Here is a 14,746-nt window from a genome sequence, read left to right as displayed (position 1 = left end):
ATCAGAAGTCAAATTTATCAGAAGGATGAACTCCATTCTGATCACTGTGCTGAATGAAGCAGGTGGAACAGCTGTGGTCTCAATAGTTATGTCATTTCCGATATTCAGCCCGGCTGTGGTATCCTGGCCGTCGAGGATTATTGAGGTCCGACAACCTGTAGATGAAGCCGAAACCAAAGATGTGCCAGAGGTCACACGTACTCTGGAAAACCAACAAACTAAAAGCTCATCAAAGAGGCTACATTTTTTGTGTATGTGTGGTCCAGAACCAATCATCCCCTAAAGAAGTGAGACTTTGAGTAGAAAAGTCTCATCCACAATCACCAGCAGACATTTTAACAGCTCAGACATTTAAATAAATAGATAAAATTCTCACCTAGCAGCAGTAGAAGAGCAACCAAGAGCTTCATTGTGCAGGATGTGGACCAGGGTAAATCCAAAGAAATAACCTAAAATCAGTATTAGAGTAGAACACTTTCACTGTCACTTCACCTGTCTTGAAGAATGACACAAAAATAGCAGGAAAAAGGCATAACTAACTTTTCTGATATGTTTGTAAAATGTTTTTGCATTACATAGATTTTTAGGAAAGTAAAAACATACACCTACAAGAAGTATGCATGCGCTGTTTGCATATGTACTGTAACCGGTATTAATGGACCAGATTTTGTCAGCATTTTTATGAAATCTGTCCCAAATTAACACAATAAACACAATTTTAAGATTTCACCAGATAAGTGAGCTCGTCGCACAAGAGCGACTAATGCTATACCAAAGGGTGCATCTTCACTGGCACTCATATCATGCACCATCTGAACACGTGTATCATACCAAGATATTTCTGATCCATGTCTGTGGCATTCCACAAATATTTAGTTACATACTTTTTTGATCTGACATAATAGGTGTATAATTACTAGTTCTATATGTTGGATTAGAGAAAGTCATAGGTGTAGTAGAAAAACTGAAGTACTGCACATGCAGGTGCAAAAATAAGCGAACCTCAAGTTGCACTGGTTAAACTAAGTAAGTAAGTAGAATCCAGTGTGTGGATTACAATCATTTAGTCATTTTATAAGTTTATTTTAAGATTTAAAACTTAAATTTTATAAGTTTAATTTAAACTTGGTCAACTGACAGTCTTCTCTGCTGCTTTGTCCAAGAAACATCTAATGTTTCAGAAACAGTACTCAGCTGCGCAAATGGATAAAACTGGTAGAGTGAAATAAAGTAGAATTGAAAGTAGAAGGAAGTCGAGTGAAAAGAATGGAATGAAGAGAAAGAATAATAAACAATAGTGCCAAGACCAGAACGAAGGTTTAACAGTAATACAATACAGCAACTCAAGTAAAATTGAGAATGGGTCAATTAAAACACAAAGAAATAGGAAAAAGAAAAACAGCTATCATCTTAACTTTGAATTTTTAACCTTTCTTACTGGTAAAAAATCTGACTGATAGTTTTTTCAAACAATGCAGATCTTGTTTCTGTAATTAATCTGCTGAAATTTAAAAAAATTTTTTCCATGCCTCAGTGTACTCTTTGCACTATGGGTCTGTATGCAGTATTGAGCATAATCCAGAAACCTGGTTAAACTGTAGAGCATAGACTTATTTGTGATTTCATCAGAACAACAACCTACCGATATTTTAGATAAGATTTTATTGAAAATCTTTTTTAAAACCAAAAACTGTTCTCTGAAAATATTAAACTATTCTTACTCCATTTTTTTCACTGTGTAATTTGTTGTTGATTGATTATGAACGACAGAAGATTAAAATGACTTTTATCTGGACCAGCAACAATCTGCTGTTCATTACCAATAATCCAAGTGTTACTTATCTGAAAAATAGTAATAATAATGTTATTTTATAAATTCGGTGCTTAACGCTTTTTATGACATGATAAAATGTTCTTATTTAACCTATACGTAACTTTTATTCTTTATCTCAACAACAACAACAACAACAACAACAATAACAATAACAATAATAATAATAATAATAATAATTCAATTTTATTAAAGGAGGGAGGCCTTACCACTTCTTCCAGGTGATAAAAGTCCTTGATATGCTGATTTTATTGCTTCAGGGTCATTCATGTATCATTTAATTATGGCATTCTGTCTGACAGGTGCAGTTTTCACTGAAGGATATCACCAGAGTTCTGGATGTATAGACAGTTTTTCCTGTTCTGGCCAAGCTGCATGTGTTAGAGGAAACACAGTGAGGAGGTGTGGTCCTCTTAGCCGTACGTATGTGGTGATGTTGTATGAAGGGGCTGGTCAGAGTTTTTTCAACTTAAATATTTGAGAATGTTCTAAAATTATTTTATTCGAATGAGATATGCAACAGTAGCTCTTTGTTTTAGGTTGTTTTTACACCTGCTCTACTCTAGATGATGTACATTGTAGATGTGTTTTAGATGTTTTAGGTTTCAATAATTAGGAAAGCCCAGTTTGAAAAGACATTACATTATCACACACACAATGTCTACAGCCACTTGTCCCGAGGTGAACCGGAGCCTAACCTGGCAAAGCAGGGCACAGGGCTTCGGGGGGGGAGTAGGGGGCGCAACCCGGACGGGACGCCAGTCCGCCACAAGCCACCCCAAGAAGGACGTGAACCCCAGCCCTAACACACACCAGGCCCCGGCCAAAACTACTGCGCCCCCGCTTCCCCCCATTACATTACATTACATTATGTATGAATAAATTCAGTGTTGAGCTCACCATATTTTTGGTGCTCCATACACTACACCGCAGTACTGCAAACATAAAATTAGAACTTGCCAAAATGTTAATGCAACCGGAACAAAAATGTTACTTCGTATTAACTCGTCCATGGTTAGTCCGGTCTTTCTACATGAAAAGATAAACATTCCTTTGTGGTTATTAAATGTATTGCTGAAACAGAAAGGACACTGGTCAAGAGAAGGAAGCTAAAACTATTGTCTGTTAAAACCTGTTTGGTGCCTTTTTTACTTCGAACAAACACACACATTTCCCGAACCGCTTGTTCCATACGGGGTCATGGGGAACTGGAGCCTAACCCGGCAACTCAGGGCAGGACACCAGCCTAAGTGGGACTCGAACCCCAGACCCACTGGAGAGTAGGACCCGGTCCAACCCACTGCACCACTGTGCCCCCCTCTTACTTCACACAGCACATCCAATTTACCAGATACTACAAGTGTCACTACATAGTTGTATGAGAAAAACATGGTGAACACAGCTCTATATCAAACACCTACAGCAGAATCCTATGTCACACACACACACACACACACTTTCTGAACCGCTCGTCCCATACAGGGTCGCAGGGAGGCGGAGCCTACCCAGCAACACAGGGCGTAAGCCCAGAGGGGGAGGGGACACACCCAGGACAGGATGCCAGTCCGTCACAAGGCACCCCAAGCGGAACTCGAACCCCAAACCCACCAGAAACCAGGACCGTGATCCAACCCACTGCGCCACCACACCCCCACAATAAAACATCATACAGTAAAACACTGTATCAGATGGTTAAAATAATGTCATACAGCAAAGATTATCAGATAGAAAAATATATCTATATACAACAAAATATTGAGAATAATAAAATGTTTAGGTAAGTATTTAATACACAGTTCCCATCAAATAAATCTTGTGTTATGTTTTCAGTACATCACTCAGTCTTCGTAGTAAGAATGATCATGATATACTGTTTTATCCCGGTCTTAATGTCCTGGCTACACCTGCACCTCAACCAGAAACACCCGAGAATACTCAGACCAGTTAGGTATAAAGAGCAAAGATTCCCCAGTTGTGGATTCTCTATGAGATAATTGTCCCCTCTGTAGCACAACCAGTTTGCACACCCTGTTTCCCTGCCTTGCTGTCCTAACCCTGAATCCTTGCTCCCAAGTCTCGACTCCCTTGTCTTCGACCACCGCTTTGGACCTTGACCACCATCTAGGATATCCTTCAGAATGACATACGCCCCTTGGTTCTTTGACCCACGCCTTTCCCTGAACACCCCAGCCAGGCCCCTTCGCTCGTCTGCTTCTGCTCGCTTGGTGGTCTTGCGCGCAAAAGGTAAAGCTCGGAGGTTCTCGGTTCTGGGTCCGTTGCGGTGGAATGACCTTCCCCTGTCACTCAGAACTGTGGAAACTCTGTCTACTTTCAAGAAGGGTCTGAAAACTCATCTTTTCCAGATCCACTTCACCCAAGACCTCTCCAACTCATTTATGGTGTAACTGTTCACGCATCGTGACTCCATAAGCATCCCCAGATACAACCTTTATTCAGCCACTACTCTGCCATTGTACTTGCTTATTTGTATATCTTATAATATTTAAGAAAAAAAATTGGTGGGAAGGCATCGGGATTTGTCTATCCTGTGTTTTATGCACCTACTCGATCGATGAACCTCGGTGCAGCAAGTGGTAGGTAACGAACTAGGTTTGCTTGAGACTTTCATGTCTGCAGCTATGTCTACTTCTCTTAATGTAATGCATAAATTGTACTTTTGCTGAGATGTATGTCGCTTTGGACAAAAGCGTCTGCTAAATGAATAAGTGTAAATGTAATGTAAATATAATACTTATACGTAAGTAACAATTTATAAAAAGGATAACGTAGTGTTCATCTAATAGCAGTGGATATCCTTGGGGATTTCTGGAACTCTTATTAATTTAAATATTGATCAGAGCACAATAATGTTAGAGGGTGAAACAAAACGTTTCTTGTTTTTATATTATGTTTATTCATCTAGCAGAAGCTTTTCTCCAAAGCAAGTTATAGTTCGGGGGTGCGGTGGTGCAGCGGGTTTGGCCTGTGCCTGCTCTCTGGTGAGTCTGGAGTTTGAGTCCTGCTTGGGACGCCTTGTGACAAACTGGTGTCCCGTCTGGGGTGTGTCCTCTCCCCCTCCGACCCTGTGCCTTACGTTGCCGGGTTAGGCTCCGGCTCGCCGCAACCCTGCTTGGGACAAGTGGTTTCAGTCAATGTGTGTGTGTGTGTGTCAGTTACAGTTCAATGTAAAAAAGGGCCATTTCAGTATTTACAGCCGAAGAAGTGAAACAAAGAATTTCTAGCAAACCTCCCAAAGCAGGAAGTGAAATTAAACTTTTTATTTTCCGAAAGCCTGATTGATGTATCGCTGCATCACAATTCAGTGCATCGCTGTGCGTCCAATGGTTCCCCCACCACTTGAACTCATGCTTGTGTACCACAGTTTGCATATTAAGGTTTGTTTGGCCAAAAATAATATTTGGTATTGTTGAAGTGAGAGAAATTGATGGAAATTATTCAATGCTTAAGTGTAACTTGTTTATGTGCAATAAGATTCTTTTGGGTATGTGTGCATTTATGCACTTTCTACATTTTTCATTACATAAAAGATTCTTTCATTTTTCTTTCTCAAGCCAAAGGAAAGGAAACAAGTTAAATTAACTTTAACTAAGCTTGCAGGAGAGCAGCCCTTGTAATACAGACAACACAATCAGTCTTCACCATAATATTTCATTCATTAGTATAGATGAAACTCCCTTTATTCCGGCATTAATTTGATCACTTAAACTCTTACTGTAAAGGAATAATGTTGTCATTCTGGAGCAGGTAACACTACTTCATGCAGGTTGCACAAGCATTTTCTAATTATAATTCTTACCTTTTCATGTTAAACTGAGACAATGTAATCTTGATTCAGTTAGAAAAAAAAATTACCTTTGGTATGCTAAATATCAGTGAATTTTATGTAACCAGTATTTCATATCTGTGCCTTTTGTCTTCTAAATTTCCATCTTAATTCTTGTCTGTCTTTTCATTTCAGGAATAAAACTAAAGATGTTTTGCAGAACATTACAATTCAAAAGTAATCTTTTTTGTGTTCAGGAAACCCTTTAGCCAAAAGACAGAGGTTCATGTTGTTATGTGTGATGCCAGTGAAGGACAGGCTCTCAGATCCTGCAGTGTGTTCCAGCTACGTCGTAGCCCCAGGAGCTGAGGAACACCATGGTCCTTATTCGCCTCCACATCCCAGTCTTTATACCCTAAAGCAGAGATGAGAAACAAGGGTGTCAGAGCAACAGCCCAGAACAATAGCCCTGTGGTACTTGACCCCTTTTTAATGTAGGGTAAGGACCTTGATCAGGGCTTTGACAAAAAGGGCAGGGCTGAAACAACCTTCAGTCTTTAAGCCATGAAGTGTAACCTGTGTTACATTTATTTATTTGACTCTTCTCCAGAGTGGCTTAGAGCGTTGAGTTACTTAGACTGATTTACCCATTATTTAGATAAGATAAGATACTTTATTGTCATTGTATGCAATACAATGAAGTTTTGCATGGCCACGCTTAGAAAACAGCAGCAGAAGGAACACTTAAAATAAATAAGAATTGGATTAAAACTTTGAAGTCCTCAGTCCCTAGCTTAGCTATTTTTACTGTATCAGTTCAGTGTAAGTACCTTGATCAAGAACACTACAGCAGGAGGTGGGGTTCAAACCCCACTCCTTCAAATCCTAAGGCAGTGTCTTTAACCAGTATGCTAACTGCTGAGGGACTTAGTGCTGTAGACGTATCCTAGGGACAAACACTCACCACAAATAGAGCCAGAGGAAGCAGGATGAGGACAATACCGCACATGACAAGGATGGCCACAGCGTACCCTGGAAAACGCCATGGTGTGGGAGGAATGGAGGAAGGGGGCACTGTAGGAAGAATTCAAGAGGCAGGGGGGAAGGGAAGGGAAAGGAGTACACAACTGTTAGCAAAGGTCCAGGGAGAATCTAAAGGAGGACTGGATGGCGGTGTCTCAAGAGCTGTGTGTACCAATGCCCAGTGTTGCAGGGTCCACAGTGAGCCCATCCATCTCCAACTGGGCCAGACCCAATTTCAGAACCTCAGTGACACAGAGCAGGGTGCTTGTGTTCCTCTCAAAAACCACGATGAGATGGGCCACCAGAGACCCAGCCCTAAGGAGAGAAGAGTCCAGCAGAACTGGTGAGCATGTGAAGAAACAGGAAATTGGCCTGTTCCATGTGAGCCTCTGCACAGCTTTAGGTTCAATCCCAGCAGCCAGGCCCCCTCTGTGACCAACAGTCCCACTGCCCCTGGACCTCATGCATGGTCTTGTTCTAATTATTCACACTGAGTACCACAATAACATTTAAGGTACTTGGCTGCCTGGGTGCCAGAGTTCCTCGTATGAAGCCTGACCTTCATAACTGGCTGTCGAACCTGAGACACTGCTGCAGTAAAACCCACATTGTATTATTATTGCATTACTTGTTAATTCAAATTTCCATATTCAGCTACATACAAACACACACAATGTCTACAGCTGCTTGTCCTGAGTGGGGTCACGGTGAGCTGAAGCCTAACCCGGCAGCGCAGGGCCGGAGGACACACCCCGGACAGGACGTCAGTCCGCCGCAAGCCACCCTAAGTAGGACTCTAACCCCAGACCCACCACACAACAGGCCCCGGCCAAACCTGCTGCACCACCGCACCCCCAATCTTCAGCTACTTATAAGTAAATCTAATAAAAATGTAATGTAAGTGTTAGACTACCATTAAATACCATGCGTTAATTTTAGGACTGCCTTGCGACGGACTGGCGTCCCATCCTGGGTGTGTCCCTTCCTCCTCCAGCCTTACGCCGTGAGTTGCCGGGTTAGGCTCCGGTTCCCCGCGACCCCGTATGGGACAAGCGGTTCAGAAAGTGTGTGTGTGTGTGTGTGTAATTTTAGGACTTGTAGTTATATCACAAAATGAAAATAACATTTATCTACACGGGGCGCAGTTAAGAGCTTTTTCATACAGAGCTGCAACAATGTGTAAAAGAGCAGTACGTGAGCACTTACGTCATGTTAGTAACATAGACATCAGTAAATCCCTCTGTGTTTTTGTAAAGCTTTCTCACCTGAAAGAAATAGCAGAAAAGAAAGCATAAAAATCAGGAACTTGGTTAGGCAACTCCTGGTTTGTTTCTAAGGCAGAGGACTGTGTATACTGAGCCACTCACTGAAGTACGAATATATGTGCTGTAGACGCCAAAGTGCTCTGATCCCCGCTTGGAAAGATCCTCTGAGAAGTTCAGACTGGTGATCCTCATAAGCAATGGAAATGAATCAAATTGGGCCTGAAAACCTGAAGAAGCATGAATTAAAGTCTTTTACATGACAAATAGGTTTGTGTTTGTGTTCCACATGTTTCTGCAAGTCTACTGACCACTGACTGAAAGCAGGTGCTTCAAATACAAGAAGGGACTCTGGGAGGTGAGGATGGCCGCAGCTATAATGTTATTTGACATGGGCATTTGGGTTTTGAGTTGATAGTGCAGCGAGGCATCCGCCCATCCATGCGCATCACTGAAAGAGAGGCAGAAGTTATCACGAGGAGCAATGACAGCAGGAGAAACCAGGTGCCTTGCAATAATGTGTCACTAGCAGAATTAAAACTGGTGTTTCTTGGCTGTCTCTGTGTTTTCTTCAGTGCCTGGCCTGTTTTTGGCTCTTATGACAAGAAACAGATTGGATACACGAAGTACTGGTTATGTACAACAAGTACTGGTTGAATATGATACACAGTTATCGCATATACCAAGTACTGGTCATACAGTGTAATGTACTAACACTAATCTGCAAAATCCATTTAAAGAAGAGCAGCAAGCCGTCCTCAGTAGGATGTCAGCAAGTCTTTGAGCCTTTTGTTGAAACCAGAACACCAACACAAAGTCCACAGACAGAGGGAAGACCCAAATTTAACCCCAGGCAGAAATCAACTAGAGCTCAAGGGCTCCAAGACCACACCACTGCAGATTGCATAACCATATCACCCCTAACAATAACTTATCCACCAAAAAAAGACATTTGTAACACAAGACAGGAATGACAACCAGACATTCATGCAGGTGTGTACCTGAATTTTATAGATAATGCCTTGCTTGTATTCCCAAGAAGTCTGCTAAGAACAAGCTTCAGCTGGTGGGGTAAAATCGCATGAGATACCACTGAATACACTGCTGAAATTATGAATAATGTCACTTCAAACACTGCAAACCATCATTCATACAACAGGTTCAACTGTCTCTCCACAACAGCTTGGAATGACATGGAGCCAAGCCAGCGAGTCCGTGGGCCCATGAAACACACACTCACCCAGTTGTCAAGAGCGGCACTGATGTTTCTGTGTAACACGGAGTTGGATTGAGGAGATCCTCAAAGTACTCCTTCCACCACCCGAGGACATCCTTAGTTGAGGTCAGCAGCGCATGACTTCCACTGTAAACAGTGTTGACGGAACACTGCTTCCCCCCTCTGAGTCGCCGGACGGTTTGCCAGAATCTCTTTGAGGCCGATCTAAAGTCTTCCTCCATGGCCTCACCGAACTCCTCCCAGGCCCGAGTTTTTGCTGCAGTGACTGCCAGAGCCGCGTTCCGTCTGGCCTGCTGATACGCGTCAGCTGCGTCAGGAGTCCCATGAGCCAGCCAGGCCCGATAGAACTCCTTCTTCAGCTTGACGGCATCCCTTACCTCTGGTGTCCACCACCGTGTTCGGGGATTGCCGCCGCGACAGGCACCGGAGACTTTACGGCCGCAGCTCCGAACCGCCACCCCGACAATGGAGGTGTGGAACATAGTCCATTCGGACTCAATGTCCCCCACCTCCCTCGGGACCTGGTTGAAGCTCTGTCGGAGGTGGGAGTTGAAGACCTCTCTGACAGGGGCCTCTGCCAAACGTTCCCAACAGACCCTCACTATGCGTTTGGGCCTGCCAGGTCTGTCCAGCTTTTTCCCCCGCCATCGAATCCAACTCACCACCAGGTGGTGATCAGTTGACAGCTCAGCCCCTCTCTTCACCTGACTGTCCAAGACATATGGCCGAAGGTCAGAAGAAACGACTACAAAGTCGATCATCGACCTCCGACCTAGGGTGTCCTGGTGCCAAGTGCACTGATGGACACCCTTATGCATGAACATGGTGTTTGTTATGGATAAACCATGACTAGCACAGAAATCCAACAACAACTCACCCCTCGGGTTCAGATCACACCACTCCAGGTGTCACTGTCGCTGCCCACGTGTGCGTTAAAGTCCCCCAGTAGAATGACAGAGTCCCCAGTGGGAGCGCTTTCCAGCATGCCCCCCAGGGACTCTAAAAAGGCCGGGTACTCTGCACTGCCGCTAGGCGCATAAGCACAAATGACAGTGAGAGACCGTTCCCTGACCCGAAGGCACAGGGAGACGACCCTCTCATTAACTGGGGTAGACTCCAACACATGGCGGCTGAACTGGCGGGCTATTAATAAGCCCACACCCGCCCGCCGCCTCTCACCTTGGGCAACGCCAGAATAGTGGAGAGTCCACCCTTGGTCGAGAAGAGTGGTTCCAGAGCCCAAGCTGTGAGTGGAAGTGAGCCCGACTATATCTAGACGGTATCTCTCAACTTCCCGCACCAGCTCAGGCTCCTTCCCCACTACTGAGGTGACATTCCAAGTCCCAAAAGCCAGACTTGGCGCCCGAGGTTTGGGTCGGCCGGGCACTCGGCCCCGACCACCGAACAAAAATCACAACAGCCCGGCCCCTTACGGCCTCTCTGGCAGGTGGTGAGCCGACCAAAGAGTGGCTCCACGTCTTGGCTTCGGGCTAAGCCCGGCCAGGCCCCGTGGGCATAGACCTGGCCACCAGGCGCTCGCATGCGACCCCCCCCGAAGACCCAGGGTGGGGCCCCGGTGACCCCATACCGGGCGGGGTAAACGAGAACCTTGATTTTATAGTCAAAAGGGGGTTTTGAACCGCACTTTGTCTCGTCTGTCACCCAGGACCTGTTTGCCATGGGAGACCCTACCAGGGGCATATAGCCCCAGGCAACATAGCTCCTGAGATCATTCAGGCACTCAAACCCCTCCACCACGTTAAGGTGGTGGTTTGCGGAGGGGAGCAGGAGGTTATAGGTTGGCTAAATGGATACTTAATTTCAGATAAAAATAGTTAAGTATGATTATAGTGTTTTATATTTGCTTGTGTTGGCTAAACTACTAGGGAAGTGGGACATATAGTATTTCTTAAGTGTTCTTCTTTCTAAGTAGAAACAAAAGACACTGGCATCAGTCTGTATATTTTATATTGTACTGATAATCCTTCCTATTGGTGCTAATGGGAGATGTAGTTTGAATGGAGAAAAGGAACACTGCTGAAATGTGTCAGTCAGAAGTGACTTGAATGTTTAGTGTGACTCTGCGGAGCTTGAGACAGACAGATGGTCTCTCACGTGAGGCACTGATGGAGCATGGCACCAACGGAAGGGTGAGATTGGAGGCTCTCAGTGTCTCTTGCACCTCACCAAGGCCGGGCATCACGCTGATGTTGGAGAAGATCAAAGAGATACTGACCACAATGGAACTTTCCCTAGAACAGAAGAAGCACCACTAATTCTTATAGCTATAAGTATGTGCTGCTTATTATTAAGAATTCTTATGCAGTTTCTAGGGGTCGACAGCTGTTTTGAACATAACAAACTGCAGTCTCCTGGTACTGTGCTTTTGTAGTACCTGTTACTCAGAAGTAGCTTTGAATAAAGGCACTAGCTATTATTATTATTATTATTATTATTATTATTATTGTTGTTGTTGTTGTTGTCTTTCACATTAAGGTTTACTGTGCATTTCCCCTGTTCTTTATCTTTATACAAATGGTTTTTGTGTGACGTTGCAGTGGGACATGCTGACTTTCAGTGCTGCTGATGCATGAATGGTTTAACAACTCCATAGTTGCCACAGAAACATCAAAAATTACAAAAAAACATCCAAAATGTTTAAAAATTTTAATCTTTCTCATGATGCAAGCTCTACAAGCTATGTTTGACAGCTAATGTGATCTTGGGATCCATGTTGGAGTGCTCAAAGAATTTGGAAAGGTACAACTTCTGCTAGTACTGTACATGATACAATCAATTTACATTAACACTGTGACAGAACAGCAGAAAGAGTAAATTAATCTAGTCAAGGGTCAGGCCATCTTTCATATCATGTTTCAGTCTCTTTGTACCCTGATGCCTACAATACTGTATCTACTAGTCTCAGAGCTCAGAGATCTATTGGTCCATATCATGCAGAAGTTGATCGAATTATCCCAGTGTTCTTCCAATATGATCTATCACAGCACATAATGTCCCACATTGTTTCATTTCATGCGTAATTTTCTTATCTGAACACACAAACAGAAAAGCACAATAGAGCTGTCATCAGGCTACAAGTCACTATCACTGCATGACTATTAATAGATTTCCAAGAAGCATGTTGATTCAGAGTCAACAGGGATTTTATGCTGTAGAGCATGCCCTCAAACAGATCATGAATAACCTTCATGGTAAAAGATGTTAACAGGTTAGACAGTCTGACATTTCTTTATAGACATGCAAGACAGAGCTGGATGCTTGGAGGAAGACAAAAGACATTGTCATAGCCAGATACACTCGGAGTGTACGCTTGGAATGCAGCACATCTAACAATTGCAGGTATTTTATTGTTAACATAGGCTCGACAGTAAAAGGAAAACAAAAGTAGGAAGTCCAGAATAAAAAAACAACAACCTTTTCATGAAAGAAAAATAAAAGCAAGTTGGGCAAGTGTTTGAAGACAAACAAAATAGAACAAATAATTTTAAGGATTCATGAAATGTTCCACTCTCTTTTTGATGTTACAGTAAAATGTGGGAAAACAAATAAATTAGAACAATGGAGAAAGCACTGAATATGGTGTTGAAATGACTAAAAGAGCAATTTGGGCAAATGCACGGCACTAAAAAAATGGGCAGTGACTCCAAACCACAGTTGGAGAAGGGAGAACCATGACTCCCAGCGCAGAAAGCAACACCCAAGACTTTTTCAGAAGAATAAGGAGGGTAAATAAAGGCCTAAAAGCCCCAAAATCCAAGGCGACAGCACCAGCTTGTTGGACAAGAAGTCTGGTGAAGCGGTGTGAGGACAACAACTCCTAAAATGCAATGTGACGTTGCTGACCCATCGAAAGAAGGGGAATGGGTTTTAACTGGTATCTTTTCAAAAAGAACTTCATTAATATAAACAGCAAGGGAATATAACAAAGACAAAACGAATAAATACAAACAGATCATGAAGAGAACAAAGAATCCAAATCCAGATATTACATCAAACAATGCCAGAGGAAATATAACAAATAGAAAATAAACAAAATAAATAGGTCAAAAGACAAGTAAATAAATGATAACAAAAATAAATATACATTTGAAAATAAAGAAAACGACAATCACAAACGGGGTAAGATAACAGAAGCACTGCTCTCGCAGCTTTGTGTTTTTTTTAGAAATTAGAATAGTGCCCTTGTAAGGTTTAATTTATTTAATAAACAGGGGAAAGAAAGGCTGAACGAAATGTTATGCCATCGATCAGTGAAGAAGATGCAACAGAAAGTTTTCTAATTCTCTTTCGTCACTGTTGCAAACACACACACAGATTTACACACTCACACAGACACATACACTACAGCTATACCCCCACAGGGGTTTTTAACAGGATGCAGAGTCACTGCAGTGTGTGTTACGAGAAGCTCCTCCTTCTGATCACAGGACCCATGTGTGCGCAGTGTTTACTTGTGATGATAACATGTGTTGTGAGTAAATGACACTCAGCTTTGATCAGTACCTGTGGGAGCTTCTGATGTAGAGCAGTAGACTTTTGCACCCCCACCCCCACCCCCAGGAGTGACACCACTCATCCCTTTCGCTATGGGGGCCTTTCAGCGCAACCAGTTATTTAATTAAAGGAACAACTGAAGCACAAAATCCAGCAGTCAGTATCCCACCCAGTACATAAACCACCATGAGCACAGAAGAAATTAACACACTGAAGGAGATGTCTTTAATGCTTTTAGACTAAAAGAATACATTTGCACCACGTGGCAAGGGATGATGGGAAGGGTCCCACTGTCACCATGTTGACTCAAAGGAAGATTTTAAAAACTGTTTTTCCTTTGTCACTTGGCCAAACTGAGACTGAACTGTGTGCGTCAACGTCCACGGCTGAGATGAGGTGTGTGAGTCATACACACTCAACTGCGGCAGAAACACTCTGGTCTGTGTCAACTCCTCGCACTTACACTGCACGAGTTTCCTTCGTTCAGCTGCGTTTACACGGGACCACATCGAGGAGGTTTTACACCATTTCTCACGCAGAATTTCCCGCGTCGCCGCGAGATGCAGTTTCCTTGTGCGAGACGCCGTGCGGCCGATGTTGTCACATACTGTCCTAACGCGGGACCGAGCCCCTTCACTACTGCGGCTTGACCGCGCACACGTTTTATTTCATCTATAATTGTGTCTTTTAAATACCGTAAATTTGGCTTCATCTTCATGCTCTGCGGAACTAGACCTCCGGGTGCGCGAGCGCTTCTTCTCACGTGTTCCAGCGTCTGACTCTGAGCCACTAATAATGGAACATGCGACATGATTGATATATATAGCTGAACATTTTTTTTTGGGGGCGTGGTGGTTAATTCCAAAAATCACCAATATATATATATATATATATATATATTACTTGGAAATTATGGACTAAGGCGACGTTGCGGTAACTGAAAAACAAAAACAAGGCGATTCGCCCCTCCCTCGACTTTTCGGAGGCTAGTTTAAACGTGTGCTTAAAGAAAGTGAAATATAATGTGCCTTTTCATATTTTCCTACTATTATTTTCTCAGTCGGGACAGTAAATGAGCCTACTTTTGTAGTACT

The 14,746-nt window shown here is 43.1% G+C and overlaps 2 long non-coding RNA genes across 2 annotated transcripts; both read right to left on the bottom strand.

The window, feature by feature from the left end:
* Positions 1-34: 34 nt before the first annotated feature.
* Positions 35-2,201, bottom strand: LOC114910538 (uncharacterized). The gene is made up of 3 exons (XR_003797689.1): positions 2,041-2,201; positions 377-449; positions 35-155 (listed from the first exon to the last, which is right to left on the bottom strand). It is a non-coding gene; the product is annotated as an uncharacterized LOC114910538 (long non-coding RNA).
* A 5,850-nt stretch (positions 2,202-8,051) lies between these two features.
* Positions 8,052-9,173, bottom strand: LOC114910541 (uncharacterized). Its single transcript, XR_003797692.1, has 4 exons — positions 9,141-9,173; positions 8,902-8,963; positions 8,212-8,351; positions 8,052-8,130 (listed from the first exon to the last, which is right to left on the bottom strand). It is a non-coding gene; the product is annotated as an uncharacterized LOC114910541 (long non-coding RNA).
* Positions 9,174-14,746: the final 5,573 nt, after the last annotated feature.

Source organism: Scleropages formosus, chromosome 5 (genome assembly GCF_900964775.1).
Source record: "Scleropages formosus chromosome 5, fSclFor1.1, whole genome shotgun sequence".
Taxonomy (NCBI): Eukaryota; Metazoa; Chordata; class Actinopteri; order Osteoglossiformes; family Osteoglossidae; genus Scleropages; species Scleropages formosus.
Note: the sequence above shows the minus strand (reverse complement) of the source record. Positions and strands in the feature narration are given on the sequence as shown.